Source organism: Ascaphus truei, chromosome 6 (assembly GCF_040206685.1).
Source record: "Ascaphus truei isolate aAscTru1 chromosome 6, aAscTru1.hap1, whole genome shotgun sequence".
NCBI lineage: Eukaryota > Metazoa > Chordata > Amphibia > Anura > Ascaphidae > Ascaphus > Ascaphus truei.
Genome location: NC_134488.1, coordinates 33,704,554 through 33,711,070, shown reverse-complemented (window position 1 = coordinate 33,711,070; position 6,517 = coordinate 33,704,554).

Genomic DNA, 6,517 nt, shown 5'->3' with positions numbered 1-6,517 from the left:
TCCCTCCCCTGTGCCCTGGTCTCCCTCCCCTGTGCCCTGGTCTCCCGCCCCGTGCCCTGGTCTCCCCGCCCCGTGCCCTGGTCTCCCTCCCCTGTGCCCTGGTCTCCCCGCCCCGTGCCCTGGTCTCCCCGCCCTTTGCCCTGGTCTCCCCGCCCTGTGCCCTGGTCTCCCTCCCCTGTGCCCTGGTCTCCCTCCCCGGTGCCCTGGTCTCCCTCCCCCGTGCCCTGGTCTCCCTCCCCTGTGCCCTGGTCTCCCTCCCCTGTGCCCTGGTCTCCCCGCCCTGTGCCCTGGTCTCCCTCCCCGGTGCCCTGGTCTCCCCGCCCTGTGCCCTGGTCTCCCTCCCCTGTGCCCTGGTCTCCCTCCCCCGTGCCCTGGTCTCCCTCCCCTGTGCCCTGGTCTCCCCGCCCTGTGCCCTGGTCTCCCTCCCCTGTGCCCTGGTCTCCCTCCCCCGTGCCCTGGTCTCCCTCCCCGGTGCCCTGGTCTCCCTCCCCCGTGCCCTGGTCTCCCCGCCCTGTGCCCTGGTCTCCCCGCCCTGTGCCCTGGTCTACCCGCCCTGTGCCCTGGTCTCCCCGCCCTGTGCCCTGGTCTCCCCGCCCTGTGCCCTGGTCTCCCCGCCCTGTGCCCTGGTCTCCCTCCCCTGTGCCCTGGTCTCCCTCCCCGTGCCCTGGTCTCCCTCCCCCGTGCCCTGGTCTCCCTGCCCCGTGCCCTGGTCTCCCTGCCCCGTGCCCTGGTCTCCCTCCCCTGTGCCCTGGTCTCCCTCCCCTGTGCCCTGGTCTCCCTCCCCCCGTGCCCTGGTCTCCCTCCCCTGTGCCCTGGTCTCCCTCCCGTGCCCTGGTCTCCCTCCCCCGTGCCCTGGTCTCCCTCCCCGGTGCCCTGGTCTCCCCCCTCGTGCCCTGGTCTCCCTCCCCGGTGCCCTGGTCTCCCTCCCCCGTGCCCTGGTCTCCCTCCCCTGTGCCCTGGTCTCCCTCCCCCGTGCCCTGGTCTCCCCGCCCTGTGCCCTGGTCTCCCTCCCCGGTGCCCTGGTCTCCCTCCCCCGTGCCCTGGTCTCCCCGCCCTGTGCCCTGGTCTCCCTCCCCTGTGCCCTGGTCTCCCTCCCCTGTGCCCTGGTCTCCCCGCCCCGTGCCCTGGTCTCCCCGCCCCGTGCCCTGGTCTCCCCGCCCTGTGCCCTGGTCTCCCCGCCCTGTGTCCCTGGTCTCCCTGCCCTGGTCTCCCTGCCCTGTGCCCTGGTCTCCCTCCCCTGTGCCCTGGTCTCCCCGCCCCGTGCCCTGGTCTCCCCGCCCCGTGCCCAGGTCTCTCCGCCCCGTGCCCTGGTCTCCCCGCCCTTTGCCCTGGTCTCCCCGCCCTGTGCCCTGGTCTCCCTCCCCGGTGCCCTGGTCTCCCTCCCCCGTGCCCTGGTCTCCCTCCCCTGTGCCCTGGTCTCCCTCCCCCGTGCCCTGGTCTCCCCGCCCTGTGCCCTGGTCTCCCTCCCCGGTGCCCTGGTCTCCCTCCCCCGTGCCCTGGTCTCCCCGCCCTGTGCCCTGGTCTCCCTCCCCTGTGCCCTGGTCTCCCTCCCCTGTGCCCTGGTCTCCCTCCCCGGTGCCCTGGTCTCCCTCCCCCGTGCCCTGGTCTCCCTCCCCTGTGCCCTGGTCTCCCTCCCCTGTGCCCTGGTCTCCCTCCCCCGTGCCCTGGTCTCCCTCCCCGGTGCCCTGGTCTCCCTCCCCCGTGCCCTGGTCTCCCCGCCCTGTGCCCTGGTCTCCCCGCCCTGTGCCCTGGTCTCCCCGCCCTGTGCCCTGGTCTCCCCGCCCTGTGCCCTGGTCTCCCCGCCCTGTGCCCTGGTCTCCCCGCCCTGTGCCCTGGTCTCCCTCCCCTGTGCCCTGGTCTCCCTCCCCTGTGCCCTGGTCTCCCTCCCCCGTGCCCTGGTCTCCCTCCCCTGTGCCCTGGTCTCCCCGCCCTGTGCCCTGGTCTCCCCGCCCTGGTCTCCCTCCCCTGTGCCCTGGTCTCCCTCCCCTGTGCCCTTGTCTCCCTCCCCCGTGCCCTGGTCTCCCCGCCCTGTGCCCAGGTCTCCCTCCCCTGTGCCCTGGTCTCCCTCCCCTGTGCCCTGGTCTCCCCGCCCTGGTCTCCCTCCCCTGTGCCCTGGTCTCCCCGCCCTGTGCCCTGGTCTCCCCGCCCTGGTCTCCCCGCCCCGGTGCCCTGGTCTCCCTCCCCCGTGCCCTGGTCTCCCTCCCCGGTGCCCTGGTCTCCCTCCCCCGTGCCCTGGTCTCCCCGCCCTGTGCCCTGGTCTCCCCGCCCTGTGTCCCTGGTCTCCCTCCCCTGTGCCCTGGTCTCCCCGCCCTGGTCTCCCCGCCCCTGTGCCCTGGTCTCCCCCCCCTGTGCCCTGGTCTCCCTCCCCTGTGCCCTGGTCTCCCTCCCCTGTGCCCAGGTCTCCCTCCCCTGTGCCCTGGTCTCCCTCTTTGTGCCCTGGTCTCCCCGCCCCGTGCCCTGGTCTCCCCGCCCCGTGCCCTGGTCTCCCCGCCCTGTGTCCCTGGTCTCCCCGCCCTTTGCCCTGGTCTCCCTCCCCCGTGCCCTGGTCTCCCTCCCCTGTGCCCTGGTCTCCCCCCCCTGTGCCCTGGTCTCCCTCCCCCGTGCCCTGGTCTCCCCGCCCTGTGTCCCTGGTCTCCCTCCCCTGTGCCCTGGTCTCCCCCCCCTGTGCCCTGGTCTCCCTCCCCCGTGCCCTGGTCTCCCTCCCCTGTGCCCTGGTCTCCCCCCCCTGTGCCCTGGTCTCCCTCCCCCGTGCCCTGGTCTCCCCGCCCTGTGCCCTGGTCTCCCTCCCCTGTGCCCTGGTCTCCCTCCCCCGTGCCCTGGTCTCCCTCCCCGGTGCCCTGGTCTCCCTCCCCTGTGCCCTGGTCTCCCCGCCCTGTGCCCTGGTCTCCCTCCCCTGTGCCCTGGTCTCCCCGCCCTGTGTCCCTGGTCTCCCTCCCCTGTGCCCTGGTCTCCCTCCCCTGTGCCCTGGTCTCCCTCCCCCGTGCCCTGGTCTCCCCGCCCTGTGCCCTGGTCTCCCTCCCCTGTGCCCTGGTCTCCCCGCCCTGTGTCCCTGGTCTCCCTCCCCTGTGCCCTGGTCTCCCTCCCCTGTGCCCTGGTCTCCCTCCCCCGTGCCCTGGTCTCCCTCCCCTGTGCCCTGGTCTCCCTCCCCCGTGCCCTGGTCTCCCCGCCCTGTGCCCTGGTCTCCCTCCCCGGTGCCCTGGTCTCCCTCCCCCGTGCCCTGGTCTCCCCGCCCTGTGCCCTGGTCTCCCTCCCCCGTGCCCTGGTCTCCCTCCCCTGTGCCCTGGTCTCCCTCCCCTGTGCCCTGGTCTCCCCGCCCCGTGCCCTGGTCTCCCTCCCCTGTGCCCTGGTCTCCCTCCCCGGTGCCCTGGTCTCCCCGCCCCGTGCCCTGCTCTCCCCGCCCCGTGCCCTGGTCTCCCTCCCCTGTGCCCTGGTCTCCCTCCCCTGTGCCCTGGTCTCCCTCCCCCGTGCCCTGGTCTCCCTCCCCCGTGCCCTGGTCTCCCCGCCCTGTGCCCAGGTCTCCCTCCCCTGTGCCCTGGTCTCCCCGCCCCGTGCCCTGGTCTCCCCGCCCTGTGCCCTGGTCTCCCTCCCCGGTGCCCTGGTCTCCCTCCCCCGTGCCCTGGTCTCCCTCCCCTGTGCCCTGGTCTCCCTCCCCCGTGCCCTGGTCTCCCCGCCCTGTGCCCTGGTCTCCCTCCCCGGTGCCCTGGTCTCCCTCCCCCGTGCCCTGGTCTCCCCGCCCTGTGCCCTGGTCTCCCTCCCCTGTGCCCTGGTCTCCCTCCCCTGTGCCCTGGTCTCCCTCCCCGGTGCCCTGGTCTCCCTCCCCCGTGCCCTGGTCTCCCCGCCCTGTGCCCTGGTCTCCCTCCCCTGTGCCCTGGTCTCCCTCCCCCGTGCCCTGGTCTCCCCGCCCTGTGTCCCTGGTCTCCCCGCCCTGTGCCCTGGTCTCCCTCCCCTGTGCCCTGGTCTCCCTCCCCTGTGCCCTGGTCTCCCTCCCCTGTGCCCTGGTCTCCCTCCCCGGTGCCCTGGTCTCCCTCCCCGGTGCCCAGGTCTCCCCGCCCTGTGCCCTGGTCTCCCCCCCCTGTGCCCAGGTCTCCCCGCCCCGTGCCCAGGTCTCCCCGCCCCGTGCCCTGGTCTCCCCGCCCCGTGCCCTGGTCTCCCCGCCCCGTGCCCTGGTCTCCCCGCCCTGTGCCCTGGTCTCCCTCCCCCGTGCCCTGGTCTCCCTCCCCCGTGCCCTGGTCTCCCCGCCCTGTGCCCTGGTCTCCCTCCCCTGTGCCCTGGTCTCCCTCCCCTGTGCCCTGGTCTCCCTGCCCTGTGCCCTGGTCTCCCTCCCCTGTGCCCTGGTCTCCCTCCCCTGTGCCCTGGTCTCCCCGCCCCGTGCCCTGGTCTCCCTCCCCTGTGCCCTGGTCTCCCTCCCCTGTGCCCAGGTCTCCCTCCCCTGTGCCCTGGTCTCCCCGCCCTGTGCCCTGGTCTCCCCGCCCCGTGCCCTGGTCTCCCCGCCCTGTGCCCTGGTCTCCCTCCCCGGTGCCCTGGTCTCCCTCCCCCGTGCCCTGGTCTCCCTCCCCTGTGCCCTGGTCTCCCTCCCCCGTGCCCTGGTCTCCCTCCCCTGTGCCCTGGTCTCCCTCCCCTGTGCCCTGGTCTCCCTCCCCTGTGCCCTGGTCTCCCTCCCCTGTGCCCTGGTCTCCCTCCCCTGTGCCCTGGTCTCCCTCCCCCGTGCCCTGGTCTCCCCGCCCCGTGCCCTGGTCTCCCCGCCCTGTGCCCAGGTCTCCCCGCCCCGTGCCCTGGTCTCCCTCCCCGGTGCCCTGGTCTCCCTCCCCTGTGCCCTGGTCTCCCTCCCCGGTGCCCTGGTCTCCCTCCCCGGTGCCCAGGTCTCCCCGCCCTGTGCCCTGGTCTCCCCCCCCTGTGCCCAGGTCTCCCCGCCCCGTGCCCAGGTCTCCCCGCCCCGTGCCCTGGTCTCCCCGCCCCGTGCCCTGGTCTCCCCGCCCCGTGCCCTGGTCTCCCCGCCCCGTGCCCTGGTCTCCCCGCCCCGTGCCCTGGTCTCCCGCCCCGTGCCCTGGTCTCCCCGCCCCGTGCCCTGGTCTCCCTCCCCCGTGCCCTGGTCTCCCTCCCCCGTGCCCTGGTCTCCCCGCCCTGTGCCCTGGTCTCCCCGCCCTGTGCCCTGGTCTCCCTCCCCGGTGCCCTGGTCTCCCTCCCCCGGTGCCCTGGTCTCCCTCCCCCGGTGCCCTGGTCTCCCTCCCCCGTGCCCTGGTCTCCCCGCCCTGTGCCCTGGTCTCCCTCCACTGTGCCCTAGTCTCCCCCCCCGTGCCCTGGTCTCCCTCCCCTGTGCCCTGGTCTCCCTCCCGTGCCCTGGTCTCCCTCCCCCGTGCCCTGGTCTCCCTCCCCCGTGCCCTGGTCTCCCCGCCCTGTGTCCTGGTCTCCCCGCCCTGTGCCCTGGTCTCCCTCCCCTGTGCCCTGGTCTCCCTCCCCTGTGCCCTGGTCTCCCCGCCCTGTGCCCTGGTCTCCCCGCCCCGTGCCCTGGTCTCCCTCCCCTGTGCCCTGGTCTCCCCGCCCCGTGCCCTGGTCTCCCTCCCCTGTGCCCTGGTCTCCCCGCCCTGTGCCCTGGTCTCCCCGCCCCGTGCCCTGGTCTCCCTCCCCCGTGCCCTGGTCTCCCTCCCCCGTGCCCTGGTCTCCCCGCCCTGTGCCCTGGTCTCCCCGCCCTGTGCCCTGGTCTCCCTCCCCTGTGCCCTGGTCTCCCCGCCCCGTGCCCTGGTCTCCCTCCCCTGTGCCCTGGTCTCCCCGCCCTGTGCCCTGGTCTCCCCGCCCCGTGCCCTGGTCTCCCTCCCCCGTGCCCTGGTCTCCCCGCCCTGTGCCCTGGTCTCCCTCCCCTGTGCCCTGGTCTCCCTCCCCTGTGCCCTGGTCTCCCTCCCGTGCCCTGGTCTCCCTCCCCCGTGCCCTGGTCTCCCTCCCCCGTGCCCTGGTCTCCCTCCCCCGTGCCCTGGTCTCCCTCCCGTGCCCTGGTCTCCCTCCCCCGTGCCCTGGTCTCCCGCCCCCGTGCCCTGGTCTCCCCGCCCTGTGCCCTGGTCTCCCCGCCCTGTGCCCTGGTCTCCCTCCCCTGTGCCCAGGTCTCCCTCCCCTGTGCCCTGGTCTCCCCGCCCTGTGCCCTGGTCTCCCCGCCCCGTGCCCTGGTCTCCCTCCCCCGTGCCCTGGTCTCCCTCCCCCGTGCCCTGGTCTCCCCGCCCTGTGCCCTGGTCTCCCCGCCCTGTGCCCTGGTCTCCCTCCCCGGTGCCCTGGTCTCCCTCCCCCGTGCCCTGGTCTCCCTCCCCCGTGCCCTGGTCTCCCTCCCCTGTGCCCTGGTCTCCCCGCCCCGTGCCCTGGTCTCCCCGCCCTTTGCCCTGGTCTCCCCGCCCTGTGCCCTGGTCTCCCTCCCGTGCCCTGGTCTCCCTCCCCCGTGCCCTGGTCTCCCTCCCCCGTGCCCTGGTCTCCCCGCCCTGTGCCCTGGTCTCCCCCCCTGTGCCCTGGTCTCCCTCCCCTGTGCCCAGGTCTCCCT